Genomic DNA, 18,691 nt, shown 5'->3' with positions numbered 1-18,691 from the left:
AGGAACCATTGGGAAAGATGATTTTGCTTCCCGTTACTTTAAAGCCACTGTAGTATGCATTGGTGGATTTAACACCCTTCTTCAGTGAATCATAATTGAACTTAGGGTCAAAGAAATCAGAACACTGTTGAACAAAATAACTGCAAAGAAAATGAGACAAAATTTTAGATGCTGGACACGGGTTGAGGAATGTGGGTCAGACATCTATGGAAAGAGTGTGGTGTTATTTATTTCGTTGTTTTGTTTTCCCCTGAGAATCTGAGTTACTTAAAATAGCTAAAAGAAGGATTTCTTCAGGTTGGGAAGGAAACGTATCTATTTACGTAGCTAGCTATCTAGCTTGCTAGCTATCTATCCGAGTCCAGCCTTTCCTCCTATGAGTTCCTCGATTCAGTAAACACAGAGGAATTTGGCCAGCAAAGTACTTGTCTATTGGACCCTTGGTCAAGTCAGTGTACTACTGTAGTGAGGAGGCTATAGAAACCTTGTTCTTTGCATTCCCACCAAGTCCATACTTGAACCTGGGCTAGAAGGAAGAAAACTGAATGCATAGCCTACCAGCCTGATAAACAAGAGACTACAAAGGCAGTGAAAGTGAGAGACTACCTCCAATGCAGAGAAACAGGCCCCAGAGCTACTTGAACCCACCCAGTTCTAATTGTTCTAGCCTCAGGGTTTAGAATATCAAAGAGAGGCTAAATAAGGGAGGCAATTAAAAGGAAGATTTATCCTCCTGTGTCCTAGGAGCAAAAGTGATATGCAAAGGAACAAAGGGCTGAAAATGTGGATGGGACTTCTCTCCACACTGGTAGAATAGACATCAAAAGAAGCAAGGCTACAGTAGGTGTTTGCCCCAATACATGTACCTTCACCATAGACATCACTCTTAAAAATTGTGGTTCAATTAATACACCTGACATAGAATAAGTCCTAGCTCCTTTCCTCATTAGGGGATTTGAGCCTTTGGACTTTGATAGGAGAAAATACAGGCTCCCAAGTCAGGAATCATATCTTGCTCTACAAACCCAGTAAATATGAACAAAGGATCACAAAATAATGAGAATAAAGTTTACTAAGGGTTATCTGTCTTGCTTCATATAACTAGCAAACCTTCACTAAACTAAAATTCAAAAGACATGGAGAACTCGCTTTCTTTATTTGCAAATTTTCTATCGCTCTTTTTCTTAATTGGATTTTTTCAATAAACAAAGTATATTCTCAGTTAAAGAGTATTAAATAAAATGACCTCCTAATGCCAGCAAGTAAGACTGAGGCTACTAGTTTATTTATTCTTTTTCATCCTCTAAAAACCTATAGAGTGTTTCCTGGCAGCTACTAGTTAAGTCAGATTTGGAAATCTGAGATTTGGTTCTACATATGTTATTGGAATTATTTTTGGTTTATCAAACTTCCATCCATAAGATTTCTACCTTAAGTTTTACCTATTTCAAATTGGGAACTGCCAGAAATTCAGGCTGGTTTCAGAAGAGGACTTGGAACCAGGGATATCATTGCTGATATCAGATGGATCCTGGCTGAAAGCAGAGAATACCAGAAGGATGTTTATCTGTATTTTATTGACTATTCAAAGGCATTCGGCTGTGTGGATCATAACAAACTATGGATAACACTGTACAGAATGGGAATTCCAGAACACTTAATTGTGCTCATGAGGAACCTTTACATAGATCAAGAGGCAGTTGTTCGGACACAACAAGGGGATATTGATTGGTTTAAAGTCAGGAAAGATGTGTGTCAGGGTTGTATTCTTTCACCATACCTATTTAGTCTGCATGCTGAACAAATAACATGAGAAGCTGGACTATATGAAGAAGAATGGGGCATCAGGATTGGAAGAAGACTCACTAACAATCTGTGTTATGCAGATGACTCAACCTTGCTTGCTGAAAGTGAAGAGGACTTGAAGCACTTACTAATGAAGATCAAAGACCACAGCCTTCAGTATGGATTACACCTCAACATGAAAAGAAAACAAAAATCCTCGCAACTGGACCAATGAGCAACATCATGATAAACGGAGAAAAGATCGAAGTTGTCAAGGATTTCATTTTACCTGGATCCACAATCAACAGCCATGGAAGCAGCAGTCAAGAAATCAAAAGACGCATTGCATTGGGCAAATCTGCTGCAAAGGACCTCTTCAAAGTGTTGAAGAACAAAGATGTCACCCTGAAGACTAAGGTGCGCCTGACCCAAACCATGGTTATTTTCATTCACATCATGTGCATGTGAAAGCTGGACAATGAATAAGGAAGACCAAAGAAGAGTTGACGCCTTTGAATTGTGGTGTTGGCAAAGAATACTGAATATACCATGGACCGCCAAAAGAACGAACAAATCTGTCTCGGAAGAAGTGCGGCCAGAATGCTCCTTAGAGGCAAAGATGGCGAGGGTGCATCTTACATATTTTGGGCATGTTGTCAGGAGGGAACAGTCCTGGAGAAGGATATCATGCTTGGCAGAGTACAGGGTCAGTGGAAAAGAGGAAGACCCTCAACGAGGTGGATTGACACAGTGGCAGCAACAATGAGCTCAAGCATAACAAGGATTGTAAGGATGGTGCAGGACCAGGCAGTGTTTCCTTCTGTTGTTCATAGGGTTGCTATGAATCGGAACCGACTCAATGGCACTTAACAACAACAATTTCATCAATTTAAGTGCAGGGGGAAAAAAAAAAGGAAGGAAAGAAAAGAAAAAAAACATGCAATCATAGTTCTAGCAACAAACAGAAGTCAAAATAGAACCTTTACCTGAGAGGCAGCCCAGTGAAGGGCTGGTTCTTTGAATCCGTGGTCTGAAAGAACCCAAATTCAGTGCAAAACTGGTAGAATTGTTGCCTGTCTAAAAAGCAAAACATCAATTGATTTAACCAGAAATGATATTTTTGTCAATTGTCAAAAAAAAGCTTAAAATATTTCAGTACACTAATTTACATGATGCCCGTGACATTCTAAAACATATTTGATCTCCTACATTACCACAGCAAGACCTGAAACTACATCCAATGAGAAGGGGGTTCTGCCAAGGTCACCACACACTCCTAAACGTAATTCTATCTCACTCCCTCGGGACCATCTCTATAAGCACCTCGGTTCTGTCCTTTCTTGCCTCGATTTCCAGCTTCTGCTAGTACACACTCCATTCTATCTGCATCTGCCTGTGATTAACTCTGCCTCAGGATGTAACAGGATCTTTTCCATGAAGTTTCTTGAAGGAAGGGTACACACTTGATGCCCCTGTGCCTCATCATCCCCACATCTTCAGTCATCCTCTGACTACAACTTCTCTCCCCGAGATCACCAATACTGTCGGGATGAAATAGATCAATTCATTAATTTGTGGATAATGACTGAGAAGTTAAGTTCATCGAAAGCCTACCAGCTATGTCAAGGATTCATATATCTTTGATCAATGTAGGTAAACATATTAAGAACTATTCATACTGCAAAGAGCTTGAAGTTGTAGTTATATTAGATGTCAAACAGGCTAATGATAGAGAGAGGGTCCCTGGGTGGTGCAAATGATTTTTACTCGATAACTAACTTAAAGGTTGGCAATTTGAACCCATCCAGCAGTGTCACCCAAGAAAGACCTGGTGATCTGGTCCCATGAAGATTACAGCCAAAAAAACCTATGGTGCTTTTCTGCCCTGTAACATATGGGGGTGCCATGAATCTAAATCGACTGGATGGCAAAAGATTAGGTCATTTAAGAGTACAACCACTTATGAGATCTACTCTATCTAGAATTTGAAGTTAAGTCAAGTATTTTGTTGGCATCAGTGATGCTAGATTAGTGTTGAAAAGTACTAAGGGTCACCTTTCTGTGTTCTGCTTCTTGCATTCCTAAGAATTTGATATTTCTGAATCTTTTACTGAAGTGGTTTAATCTGTGCATGTCCAGCTCCTTGGCTCATTCACTCTCTGTTCGCACCCTGGAGCAAACCACTTAGCTCTGGTTATTTTGTCATTTCTCATTTTCACCAGATAATGCTTTACCTGTTGGAGGATTGTAGTGGTCGATGGAAGGGTCCAAGAAGGCTTTCAGTTTATTTTTGTAATTTGCAGCAAGGCAAGGAGAATATTCTGTCTCAAATAATAAATGTATAATTCTAACATATCTGTGGTATGGTGAACCCAGTGAGGTGTTAGCCATCATGTCACAAAGGTCATCCATGCTGATAAAAACCTGTTCTCCCTGCAAAAATCAAGATTCCAATTATCCTTCAGATAATGTACATGGGATGTCTTTCAGTTCCAAATGGAATTGAGCTCCAAAATTATTTTCAGTGTTTTAAGTGATTGCTTTCCATTCAAATAAGTTCTGAATAGTCCTGGTGACTTGGCCTAGCTAACTGTATTGCACCAATGTCAATTAGTTTTTATAATGCACTGTGTTTAAGGAAGATGCCAATATTGGATAAATGTGGATGAAAGGAATATGAGATGTCTCAGTATACTTTTCGTAATTCCTTGTGAGTCCAGAATTAGTTCAAAATAAAAAGTTACAAAAAAATCAATGCAAGTCATGAACCAATTAATCCCCTTGTTATTCTTCCAGATATCTGTCCTCACTTACTACCCTTTTTGGCAGTTAACCTAGCTGGGATAGGACAGGGTGACCTCTGGGGTGAGGCTGCCTTGGTTAGGTACCCCGGTCTCTGGACATATCCCTTAATCCCTGGCATCCCTCATAAAAAAAATTTCCCTAATCTCCCCAAAAAGTTGTGATTTTTTTCTAGATATATGAAAGTTCACAAGTTTTTCATATCAAAATCTGTCTTATTCCATGACCCAGTGGATCAATAGAGTTAGAAATGTTATCATCATCATATTCAAATTTTCTTTTTAATTTCCTGCTTCTGAGAGTTATTCAAAATATTGAAATTCACCATGTATTTTTCTTCAGTCCACACAAGTCATAATTTCATTTCTTTCTATTTGCTTAAAATTGTTACTATGAAATGGGTCAGATTCGGAGTACTCCTACCTAATCGGACAGGTTTCTAAAATTTTGGAAATGAAAAAGTTTATTGAAATAGTTGTATTCTGTCCTACAGTGTATCCATTATTCCATTTTTTAAAGAGTTTCCATGTGTATTTAGAATAAAAGACAAGTAAGGAGAGGAAGTTGTAGCGTATTAATAATTCGATAACTGACATGTTTCATCATTTAGTTTGATTCTCAGAATGGAAGCTTGTATGTATTGTTTGAATTTCTAAAAATATATCCACACCATGTGTATATTTCTCTACAACTAATTTATGACACCTAGACAACTAGTGAATACCTATGTAAGGATTTCTTTCTTTCTCCATATGTTCTCCCCCCTTTCTTTCTTCACTTTTTTTACCTTATAGTTCTTTTTATTCTTATTAAGCTGAACAGCAGTCTTAACAGGAAAAATCAAACGTTCTAGAAAAAAGGCTTTGTCCATTGCTGAGTAAAGTTTCAGAGGTTTGCATAACCTAGGGCAAAGAAAACAGAAACACAGAAGTGAAGTTACATTTCACTTCAACATCAAAACCCAAATGTAGAAAATAATGCAAAATGAATAATATTAGATTTCTTCAGAACGTTTGTACTGTGGAAGGAGAAATTAATTATGGTCCCTACTTTAACTTTTCAAAATATGTCTATGAAAACAATTCCATCCAACATTTATGTAACACTACTGTTATGAAAATGCTTTCATTCAAATCAATGCATTGGATCACAAAAATCCTGAGAGCATTCTGAGACAGTGGGAATCTTTAAAAATCTAAGATTACAGAGCACTCATTTTTTAAGGAATATGTCTCTACAATATATAATAATTTGAGGTTAAAATGATATTTGATGTTCTTCCCAATTACTCTAACAATATACACATATTGATCCCATTTCTACACCACTACATGCACATACACAGTATATATTAGCAGGTAACTAACTTTGAAATAGAGATGCAGAGGAATCTAAGATTATAGGGAAGAATCACAAGGATTATCCATTTTGCCTCTGACACTTTATTCTGTCTAACCTAATCACACATCTCAAGCCTGCTAGCCCATTACATCCTGCCCCTAGTCCTTTGAACTCTTCTTTGCCTGTTTGAGAACCTTTGGCTTCATAGCCCTGACCTCCATCACATCTCTAATCCAAAGACTTTCTGTTTACAAGTAGTCTGTTGTATTAGAACCTTGGCCTTTCCCTGTAGTTATTACCATGACACAGAGTTCTGAAGGAATTCCTCCCCCAGCTCCAGCCTTTGGAAAAGAGCCGTATGTCTAAGCCCATCTCTTCTGTTAGTGATAGTTGGAGACATAGTGCCCAAGAGTGTGGGTAAATTGTGAAGGAAGAAGAAAGGTCTAAATGTCAGAAACCTAGTGAACTTGCAGTGAGGACTGGAAACTCCTACTTGTGGACAGAGGATGAACCAAAGCTCAATGACATTATTTATGTCAAAGCAATTTATGCCAAAGAACAATGAACAGAAGGAGATGGCTGCCTAATGTGTGTTTTCTACATCTGGATTCAATGCAAATTAATTTCAGTCTAAGAATTAAAGGGAAATTTATAGTTCTCTATGAGCAAAGGGAAAGAAGACAACATTCATAACGTATCACTCATTTCTCAAAAGCAGGCCTGTGGCACAATGTTTAAGGTCAGGATGGCTAACTGAAAATTCAAGGGTTCAAACTGATCAGCTGCTCTTCAGGAGAAAAGCCCTGGCAATTTGTTCTCTTAAAGATTGCATCCCAGCAAAGGAGGATGAAGAACACCAAAGACACAAGGAAAATATTAGCCCAAGAGACAGAAAGGGCCACACAAACCAGAGACTCCATCAGTCTGAGACTAAAAGAACTAGATGGTGCCTGGCTACCACCAATGACCAACCTGACAGGGAACACGACAGTCCCTGATAAAGCAGGACAAAACTGGGGTACAGAACTCAAATTCATTAAAAAGACCAGACTTAATGGTCTGACTGGGACAGGAGGAATCCCAGAAGATAGGCCCCCCAGACTCTCTGTTAGCCCAGAACTAAATCCTTTCCCTAAGCCAACTCTGCAGACAAAGATTAGGCTTGACTATAACACATTAAATGATATGCATAAAGAGCATGCTTCTTTTCTCAAGTAGATGCATGAGACATATGGGCAGCTCTCATCCAGAGACGAGATGAGAAGGTAGAAAGGGATAGGAGCCAGTTGAATGAACAAGTAAAATATGGGGTGAAAAGCAGTGTGCTGTCATATTATAGGGAGAACAACTAGGTTCACATAACAATGTCTGTATAAATTTTTGTTTAAGAAACTTACATTAGCAGTAAACTTTCACTTCAAGGGAAATATTAATTAAAAAAAAAATTGCATCCCAAGAAACCCTATAGGACAGTGCTCTCTGTCCTACAGGATTACCATGAGTAGGAATTGATTTGATAGCACACAACAACAACAACAACAACAATCTCCCAAACAGGTGAAATCTGGAAAAGGAGTGGGTGCTGTCTTAGTAAATAAAGCATCGGGAGGGAAGGATGAGAGATCATGCATCCTAAGATGACAACCTTCCCAAGTAGCAGAAATCCTCAGACAGTATGTGTCTTGTGATGAGAATTCTATCATTTTGGGACCACTGGCTGACCTAGGAGAGATAATTAGTTGTCACAGTCTGTTCCCCCATCTTCTGAAACCCTCCCCAGTGTACATACAGAATTGTGCCGAAAATCAAGACACATTAATGGGGAAAAAAACTTCCCTCCCACTTCTGTTGGACAAGCCAAACGCCAGTTCACAAATTATCAGGAAGCAAAAACAAAGACAAAAAAATTTTTTTTTTTTTTTTTTATTATTGTAGTGAGGAGATCACAACTGTGAAACATTCATGGGTTATAAACCTGAACTCTGATGAGAACTATCACATTTCCCTAAAAAATGAGTCTCTTCACACTCCCACAAAAGTTAATATAGTTTCAGGGCTTCAGGAAAGTAGTTTGAGAATTTTTGTGTAACTGAATTGCTTTGAAAAAGGTTAAAGTTCAGTAGAAAACCAGGAAATCCTTAAGGTGAAATTTAGAATACTTAAAAAAATGGGCTAATTGAAAGGAAATAGGAGAAATTAATAACAAAATGAAAGCCAAGTATAGTACTTTTAGTAAAATAGCAAAATCACATTGGACCCCACTTTAAACAGAAGAGTAATCTAGGAAAGTTAAATGAAGCAATAGGAAGACTCCAAATGGTGGGGTGGTGGTAGTGGCAGAAAGCTACCCTTTATGAAATAAATACAGGAGGACTGTGAAGAAGCTGCATTGACTGTGCAAACAACCAAAATACAAATTAAAACTGCAAGAAGAAATTTGGTTACTTTACCCAAGAGACCACACGGAGATAGCATGTAATTGTGATAAAATCAGAAAAATAAAACCAGAAATTGGATGCAAATTGCAGGACAGAGCCAAGTACTAAGTTACTTAAATACAAGAAGAATGAGAGACAAACTATTGGGATGGTGGACTTCTATATTTCCTCTTAATAAATGGCAAGAAAAATCTCATAAAAACTTACAACCGAATGAGGATAGGAATTTAAAATTTCCTAGCAGTCAATTTTAACAGTAATGATAATAATAGTCATAATGTTACTAATATGTCATTTTATAACACGCAATGATCAATGGCCTGATTGGGAAATTTTGTATTTATTGCTTCAACAGTAATTGTCTAGTATTTTAGTGAACATCTTAAATTGTCAATCCCTATAAAGTACTGCATAAATACTGACTGTTAATGTTTTGATTGTTATCAGAGATTTCTGCTTATACAGATCCATTCCCCCAGTTCTAGTAAGAGAACCCCTTTTTTATCTTTGGAAATCATTCTCATTCTACTCTTAGCCAATGTGGGTCAGGAAGGGCTTATATCTACTCTTAGTTTCTGGAATGTCTCCTGACCCTGACTAAGGCAGTCAGGACAACACACTCCTACGATAAGATGGTGGATTCATGGGTTAGCCCACGTCCCACAATGACCAGTGAAAGCTCTGGTTGGAATATTTACTAAAACAATTTCTTTCTAAGACTAGAGGTACCAAGCATCAGATAACTCTGAAGCAATCAGTACCTGCTTGGCTACCACATGACCAGAATATGTCTAAAAGTAAAAGCAACAAAAGGTGAAATCATCCTAAGGACACAAATGGAGTCCAGAGACACAATTGTGATGAAAATAACCACTCTTCTCTATCTCTAGACTTTGTAGTTACCTGAGTCACTGATCCCTTTTTCATAAATGTCTATTGCTTGCAACCCAGTATCCTGGTCATGAGTATACTATGTACTGGAGAGATACTGGTGTATGATACATATGGAGTCCATGCCCTCATAGAGCAGAGAGTCTACTGAAGAAGATTAGCATTAACAATCCATTACAAGTGTGTTGGATGTACTATAGGTATATCCCACCTGGTGTGAGATGTACCAACAGTTACGTCACCTGGTCTAAGGGATCTGGGAGACCTCTCCAAGGACATGATACTCTGAGACATGAAGGATGAAAAGCAGTTAATCTAGGTTAAACAGATGATGTTGAAATAACAAAATCCTAGTATGCACACAAAATTCCATACAGAATACCAATTTAAATGTTTAAATAAATGGATGTAGTGTTGGAAGTGCCCACTCATCTATGCCAAGAAATTTGGAAGACAGTTATTTGGTCAATCAACTGAAAGAGGTCCATATTTATGCCTATTCCCAAGGAAGTAGCACCAACCTAATGCAGAAATTATTGAACAATATCATTAACATCACACAGAAGTAAATTTTTACCAAAGATCATTCAAAAGCAGCTGCAACAGTACATTGACAGGGAACTGTCTGAAATTCAAGTTGGATTCAGAAGAGGACATGGAATCAGGGATATTATTGTTGATGTCAGATCATCCTGGCTGAAAGCAGACAATACCATAAAGATGGTGACCTGTGTTTTATGTTATGCAAAGGATTTCCACCCTGTGGATCATAACAAATTATGGATAACATTGCAAAGAATGGGAATTCCGGAACACCCAACTGAGCTCACGTGGAGCTTGTACATTGACCAAGACGCCATTGTTTGAACAGAGCAATTGGATACTTCATGGTTTAAAATCGGGAAAGGGGTCCCTTAAGGTTGTATTCTTCCACTATACTTATTTAATATGTATGCTGAGCAAATAATCTGAGAAACTGGACTGTATGAAGAAGAACATGGCATCAGGATTGGAGGAAGACTCATTAACAACATGGGTTATGCCGAGAACACAACCTTACTTGCTGAAAGTGAAGAGGACTTGAAGCACTTAGTGATAAATATCAAAGACAACATCCCCTTAACATAAAGAAAACCAAAATTCTCAAAACTGTACTAATAAGCAACTTCAGGATAAATAGAAAAAAGTTTGGTTTTGTCAAGGATTTCATTTTACTTGGATCCACAATCAACACCCATAGAAGCAGTAGTCAAGAAATCAAAGGACACTTAATTGGGAAAATCTGATACAAAAGACCTCTTTAAAGTTTTGAAAAGCAAAGATGTCACCTTGAAGACTAAGGTCCACCTGACCCAAGCCATGGTGTTTTCAATTGCCTCATATTCAAGTGAAAGCTGGGCAAAGAATAAGGAAGACCAAAGAAGAATTGACACCTATGAATTATAGTGTTGGCAAAGAATATTGACTATACCATGAACTGCCAAAAAAAACTAACAACTTAGTCTTGGAAAATACATAGCCGGGTTTCTCCTTAGAAGCAAGAATGATGAGACTCTGTCTCACATATTTTGGACCTGTTATCTGGAGGAATCAATCCCTGGAGAAGTACATCATGCTTGTAAAAGTAAGGGGTTAGTGAAAAAGAGGAAAACCCTCAAGGCAATGGATTGTTCCAGTACTGCAACAACAGTGCTCATGCATAACAAAGGGATGTCTGAGGATAAGGTAGCTTTGCATTCCTTTGTGCACAGGATTGCAAGGAATTAGGGGCATAATAACATTGGCCAAGAAGAAAAACAACCTCACTTCTCCAAGCCTCCCTCGCCTTAGCTTTATAACAGAGAGGAGAATAGGAGCTCCTTTCCAGGATATGGGGATGGCTTATTAGCACAATGCTAGGCACATAGATTTCTGCTATTAATTTAGTCATGAGGTAGGATTTAATCAAGGTTTTATGATGGGTAGAATCTGGGTTTGCTGAAAAGAAAGAAGATTCCAGAATTAGGAGCAACATGTGAACAAACACAGAGGCAGAAATGAGATGCAGAGTAGAGAAGAGCTCTACTGAAATTTTCAATCTTTTCACCAATTTTACTAAGAAGATATGAAACTTATATAGTGAATATTTTGTGTATTTGACCAGAGGAAGAATACTGATCTCCAATCCTGTTCCATTGGAGATTCTTATTCAGAAAGTTTAGAGAGAGACCTATAGGGTGAATTTGAGTATGAACGGCTTCATGGCAATAGGTTAGGGAAAGAAATATAGCCAGAATATTCCTTAGACTCGAGAGTGATGAGGCTTCATCTTGCTTAGTATGGACACGTCATCAGGAGGGACCAACCTCTGGAGAAGAACATTATGTTTGGTAAAGAAGAAGGTCAATGATAAAAAGGAAGACTCTCAAGAAGAGTGATGGATACCTTTGAGTGCAACAATGATTGTGAATATGGCACAGGACTGGGCATTAATTCATTCTGTTATATATAGGGTCACTCTGGGTCAGAACCGATTCTAGGCACCTAATAATAAAAACAAGGAGAGACTCAGGAACCTATATGTGAAAAAAAAATCTGCACGTTTGTGGGTCATGTAGGTTACACTAAGCCTACTATTCATAGCACTCTAGCTATTCTATGAGTCTATGAAAACATATTTTAACATATTTGTTTGACTCTAACTTTCTTAAGTTTAAGTAACTCAAGAAGTATATCCACCACTACCGTGGAAATCCCTACTCCAGATCTTAAAGAATGGTTATTGTTATTGTTGTTATTGGGGTTGTTGTTGGGGTTAGGTCCAGTTTGTTTCAAACAATTTCTACCCTATTTACAACAGAATGAAACACTGCCCAATCCTGAACCATCCTCACAATTCTTGTTATGGTCGAGCCCACTGTTGCAGCTGTGTGTCAACTTATCTCGTTGCGGGTCTTCTTCTTTTTCACTGACCCTCTACTTATCCAAGCATGATGTCCTTCTCCAGGGACTGGTCCCTCCTAATGACATGTACAAAGTATGTGAGAGAAGCATTCTGGCTGTACTTCTTCCAAGATAGATTGGTTCATTCTTCTGGCAGTCCATGGTATAATCAATATTTTTTGCCAACACCAACATTCAAAGACATCAATTCATTTTAGATCTTCCTTCTTTATGGTCCAACTTTCGCGTGCATGTGAGGCTTTTGAAAACACCATAGCCTGGGTCAGGAGCACCTTAGTCTTTAATGTGACATCTTTGTTTTTTAACATTCTAAAGAGATCTTTTGCAGGTACTTGCCCAGTGCGATATAATGCAACGCAATGCATGTGTCTTAGTCATCTAGTGCTGCCATAACAGATATAACACAAGTGGATGGCTTTAACAAAGAGAAATTTATTTCCTCATAGTAAAGTAGCCTAAAAGTCCAAATTCAAGTTGTCAGCTCCAAGAGAAGGGTTTCTCTCTGTCAGCTCTGGAAGATGGCCCTTGTCCTCAGTCTTCCCATGCTTGAGAAGCTTCTCAGACAAAGGGACCCTGCATCCACAGGACATGCTCTGCTTCTGGTGCTACTTTCTTGGTGGTATGAAGTCACCAACTCTCTGCTTGCTTCCTTTTCCTTTTATATCTTGAGAGATAAAAGGTGGTACAGGACACACCCCAGAGAAACTCCTTTTACCTTGGATCAGGGAGGTGACCTGGGTAAGGGTGGTGTTACAATCCCACCCCTAATCCTTTAACATGAAAATTACAATAAAAAAATGGAGGGCAACCACAGAATACTGAGAATCATGGCCTAACCAAGTTGATAAACACATTTGTGGGGGGATATAATTCAATCCATGACAACATGTAAGAAAATGACATAAATGATGTAACTTCAAGTAAATAATACCAGACTATATTTAGACACAGACTCCCTCACAGGCAAATCAATCCACTTACGTGAAATCATCTTCAAGCTTACTGTAGAATTCTGGAAGTTTCATCATCTTCACAACTTGTTTAAAAGCCTCTTTCACTGTTTGGAAACATTCGCTGTTATGAGTGGCCAGAGATCTTTGAACAACTTCAAGGTACTCTAAGAATACAGGGGGAGAAAAAAAGATGCATTCAGTATGATCTAACCACAAACATTTATAAATTAGAGTTCTTTCGAGTTTGCAATTACCTCCGTTTTATGACAAAGGTAAGAAAATGCAAAATTGACAGGTTGTGTCAGAATGCCAAGAAAAATAACAAGTAAACAGAGACTTATAACCGTGCTCTGTAAACCCTGATCTATTAATGAAGTGGGACATGGCTTTACTCTTTAAACTAGGTAGGTAGAAAGATGCCTCAATTTTACACATTTCAGATTTATTGGACCAGATGATATTCTATCAAGGATACAGAAGCCTGACCTGTTTATATTTGAAAAGTTCAAATATTTTAGGAAATTTTATCTGGAATGTATGACTTTTTTTGGTGAGGAAGGTTGTTTTCTTTTTGGAAGAAAAACTTAATTACATAGAAATTTTACACTTTATTCATTTTAATGGCAACATGTATGCAGAAGCCCAAATTGCCACTGATGAGTTTTTATCCACTTGGAAAAATCCTAATACCATTAACTATAAATGATTTAAAATAAAGTAAGGTAAACCCAAAACCAAACCTGTTGTCAAGTCAGTTTCAACTTATAGCGACCCTATAGGACAGTAGAACTGCCCCATGGATTTTCCAAGGAGCACCTAGTGGATTCGAATTGCTGACCTTTGATTGGCAGCCACAGCTTTTAACCACTATGCCATCAGGGTCAGGTAGCAGGAAACAAATTGAAAGACAACTTGAAAATAGTTAAGTTTTGGCAGGAGCCAACATAGTGCTATAGATGGAAGCACCACACTGTCCCTCCACAGCAAAGACCTGAAAAACTAAGTAAAACAGAGACAAATATCAATCCTGGAACACTAAGCATCAAATAAAGAGGTAAAGAATTCAGACAAGCACCAAATAGAATAAGAAACTGACAGAGAACAGAAGTCCCCTATCAGCTAATTCAGCAGGGATCCTCCATCTTGGAATCCTGTCAGAGACTGGCAGACAGGGAGTACAGGAAAGCAGGTTTACATTGCTCCCAACAAGAGACAGAGCACCCAGTAACCAGGGGTATATGCTTTCCCACAACCCATTGTTCTCCCCCATGCTCAACCTCTTTGGCTTCATAGCTTACTGCAGTAGCTTGATCAGAGGGGAAGTGTAGAGTCTGTACCACTTGGATTCACCCCACCCACATCAGAGATTGACAGACAGGGAGTATTGGAAAGGAGCTTTATGGAGCTCCCAGCAGGAGACAGAGCACCAGGTAACGAGCAATATACAATTATCCACCCCCCACCATTCTTCCCCCTTGCTCAGCCTCCTCTGCTTCCTACCAGCCGCAGTCTCCTGCTTGGGAGGCACTGGTTTCAACCCTATACTGCTTGGATTCACCCCGCCCACACTGGCCGGTTCTCTGAGTACCGTTTATTTATTGCTGATGTTGATTTTATTTGCTTCTTTTGTTTTTTTCCATGCCTCTCACCACCTTCCCCTCCTTTTTCTCTAACACCTGGCTCCATATGCCATCTTTCCTTCTTCTTGAAACCTGTGAAGGGCTGCTTGACTGGGAAACTTCTTTCCCAGTGCTCACAGCTATGCTGCTGGGATTCCTGGTTTTTGTTTGTTTGTTTGTTTCTGTTATGTTTTGTTTTCTTTTTCTTTTTGTGGCTTGGGATCCCCTTCTAGCCAGGCTGTATCACGTGACTTAGGAGCCACTTCTCTGGCTGGTCAGCTAAGCTGCATCAGCAGAATCCTTACGGGAATTTCTTTTCTCTTTTTCCCTTTTTATCCTCCTTCATTTCTCAGTTTCTCCTCTCTCTATACTTACATTCTTTTCCTCTCTCTTGAATAACTGGTGCTGTGTGACATCTCTACCCCTTCTAGCGAGGCTATTCTGCATGTCCACGGAGTCACTTCCCTGTTCTCCCAGACACACCAGTGGGGACCCTGGGGCCTTTGACTTTTTATTGATAATTATTAATTTATTTATTTTTATGTTTTTATTTTTCCCTTTTTTCTTTTTGTTTTTCTCCATTTCTCAGTTTCTCATCTCTTCACTCCAAAGGTAAGCTCCCTTAGCACTTTTTTTTTTTGCTCCTATTTCTCTCTTCTCTCTCCTTTTTGCCAAACACTTCTTAGCTCCACACATCAGAACCTCCCTTCTCCTTCCTGCCTACCTGCAATGTGCACTGAACAGCACACACCTGAGCAGCATAGGCACTGCCCACCAGAACCTGCTCTGCACTGATTCCCAGCCCACCCTGTTGGGCCTATTAGGTGCCATAAAAAAACCCATTCCAGTCCTTCCCCTTCAGCTGGACGTGTCCTGCTTCATTATAGCTCATTAATGGCTATGTCCATTGAACAATGAGGTGAAAAGTATCATGCCACAGAGGAGCAAACAACAAAGAATGTAAAGCTAGCCTACTCAGACATACCTGAATAAAACAAAAATGCAGGATGAAACAAACAAATCTACAATCAATAAATTAAAAAAAAAAAGTACTGAATGACCCGAAGACAGCAGGCAATATCAGAACATATTAAAAAAAAAAAAAAAAAGAACAGGATTGTTCCAGTAGGTGTTGAAAATAAAACACCAGATTACTTTCCAGTAGAAGAAAAGGCACTACAACTACGTGACACAGAATTCAAATCTTTAATGTTCAGATGCATCCAAGTGTTGAAGTAGAAAGCAGACAAAAATGAGAGAAAAAAATCTACAAATTTATGGGAAAGGCAGACAAATTCAGGTAAAATACAGACCAAAAAATAGAAGGATTCAATAAATAATCCAGGATCAAAATGCCAAAATAAATTCACAACGAGAATTCATACAAAAACAACAATTAGAAATCCAAAAGATAAACTACAAGGTTTCAGAAATGGACAGTGTCATAGAAGGACTGAGGAGCAGGTTTGAAACAATGGTTGGCAGGATAAGTGAAATTGAAGACAAACACCTGGCTAAAACTCTGTCTGAGGAAAAATCAGAAGAAAGAATGAATGAAAATGAAGAAATCTTGAGAGTTATTTGGGATACAATCAAACACAAAAATTTACAGGTGATCAAATTTCCGGAACAGGGTGAAAAAATGGAAGAAACAGAGAAGATCTTTGAATAATTGCTGACAGAAAACTTCTCTAGTATTGTGAAAGATGAACAGTTGACTCTCTAGAAGCTCAATGAACCCCATATAGGGTAGACCCCAAAAAGAAATCACCAAGCCATATAATAATCACATTCATAATCACATTCACTAAAACCAAAGACAAAGATTGTACCAGCCAGATACCAACCTAGGAAAGATACTCTCAAGGACTATCCAAAACAAAAAGAATTACAACAGGGAATCAGAGAGGTTAATCTGTAATAACAATGTCAGAACTATAAAAAGAGGGAATAAAGACTGTAAGTATAGAACTTTCTAATGGAGAGGAAGGCAAGTTATAGGCTAGTTCAAACCTAAGAATGTAAGGGTAAATTTCAAGGTAACCACAAAGAAAGTTAAGAAACCTAGTCACCAATATAAAGAAGGAAAACAAATTCTCAGTAAAACCAAATCTACAAAAAAGAAGGAATGAAAAAAAAAAAAAAATCCACAAACAAAAGGACTTCAGCACAGGAGAGTAAGAGGACCGAAGGAAAAATCAGCACCCCAAACAAAAAAGCACTACAAAATGACAGCAATAAACTCACACCTATTGTTAAGTATATTGAATATAAATGGCCTAAACACACCCATAAAGAGACAGAGAGTGACAAATGGATAATAAATAAATAAAACAGGATTGTCAATATGCTGTCTACAGAAGACGTAAATTTATTCAAAACCAAAGGATGGAAAAAATATATATCAAGCAGTTACCAAAAAAGAGCAGGAGTGGGATTACTAATCTCACATAAAACAGCATTTAAAACAGAATCTTTGTCTTTTAAGACAAAGAAGGTCAAAAAAAAAAAACTATGTAAGTGATTAATAAATGAATGATTTATCATGACCAAATACCATCAAGGTAGAAATTAACAAAAAGAGGAGCAAGGAAAAAAGGCCAAATTACATGGAAACTGAATAACACACTGCTTAAAAACCACTCAAAAATAGAAGAAATTAGAGGTGGATCAAAGAATTCCTAGTATCAAATGAGAATGGAAACACATCATAATAAAACCTTTAGGACACAGCAAAGGCAGTCACCTGAAGTCAATTTGCAGCAATACATGCACACGTCAAAAAAGAAGAAAGGGACAAAATCAAAACTTTAGCTACTCGAACAAACGGAAAGAACAAACTCACACCAAAAGAAGCCCACAGCCACGAGAAGAAAGGAAATAATAAAGATCAGAGCAGAAATAAATGAAACAGAGAATAGAAAAACAATAGAGGACAAAAGACAAAACCAAAAATTTGTTCCTGGAAAGGATCATCAAAATCGGCAAACCGCTTACCAAACTGAAAAAAGAAAAACGAGAAGGCAAATAACCCAGATAAGAAATGAAATGGGGGACATTACAACAGACCTAAAGGAAATATAAAAGATCATGATGGAGTTTTATGAAAAGCTGTACTCTAACAAATTTGTAAACCTAGAGGAAATGGACAAATTTCTAGAAAAACACTACCTACCCAAAATAACACAATATGATGTTGAAAATCACAACAGACCCATAACAACAGAAGAAGTTGAAAAAGTAACAAAAAAAATATTCCAACAACTAAAAAGCCCAGGCCCAGATGGTTTCACTGGAAAATTCTGTCAAACATTCAGAGAAGAACTTACACCAGTACTACTCAAACTATTTCAGAACATAGAAAAGGAAGTGACACTTCCAAATTTGTTCTAAGAAGCCAGATAACCCTGATACAAAACCAGGAAAAAACACCCCCCCACCAAAAAAAGAATATTCCAGACCAATATAGATGCAAAAACTCTCAACACAATTCTAGCCAATAGAATTCAGCATCATATCAAAAAAATAAATAAATAATAGATCACAACCAAGTAGGATTCATACCAGTTATACAAGGATGATTCAACATTAGAAAATCAATCAATGCTATCCACCACATAAATAAAAGAAAAGAAAAGAATCACATGATCATCTCAATCGATGTACAAAAGGCATTTGACAAAGCCAGACACCCATTCCTGATAAAAACTCTCATTAAAATAGGTATAGTTAACCAGTGTCATACAACAATGTGTGTACTGTTTGATGAGAAACTAGTTTGTTCTGTAAACCTTCATCTAAAGTACAATAAAAAAAGAAAAAAATGGGTATTGAAGGGAAATTTCTCAACATAATAAAGAGCATCTATGCAAAACAAGCAGTTGACATCATTCTTTATGGAGGGAGGGTGAAAACATTC

The 18,691-nt window shown here is 38.0% G+C and overlaps 2 long non-coding RNA genes across 2 annotated transcripts; both read right to left on the bottom strand.

Moving 5' to 3' along the window:
* Position 1: 1 nt before the first annotated feature.
* On the bottom strand, positions 2-4,083 carry LOC135231530 (uncharacterized). Its single transcript, XR_010322227.1, has 3 exons — positions 4,020-4,083; positions 2,772-2,862; positions 2-140 (listed from the first exon to the last, which is right to left on the bottom strand). It is a non-coding gene; the product is annotated as an uncharacterized LOC135231530 (long non-coding RNA).
* Positions 4,084-4,155: 72 nt separating this feature from the next.
* On the bottom strand, positions 4,156-13,245 carry LOC135231531 (uncharacterized). Its single transcript, XR_010322228.1, has 3 exons — positions 13,182-13,245; positions 5,375-5,489; positions 4,156-4,218 (listed from the first exon to the last, which is right to left on the bottom strand). It is a non-coding gene; the product is annotated as an uncharacterized LOC135231531 (long non-coding RNA).
* Positions 13,246-18,691: the final 5,446 nt, after the last annotated feature.

This window comes from Loxodonta africana, chromosome 6, assembly GCF_030014295.1.
Source record: "Loxodonta africana isolate mLoxAfr1 chromosome 6, mLoxAfr1.hap2, whole genome shotgun sequence".
Lineage (NCBI taxonomy): Eukaryota > Metazoa > Chordata > Mammalia > Proboscidea > Elephantidae > Loxodonta > Loxodonta africana.
This window is presented reverse-complemented; position numbering and strand designations above follow the sequence as displayed.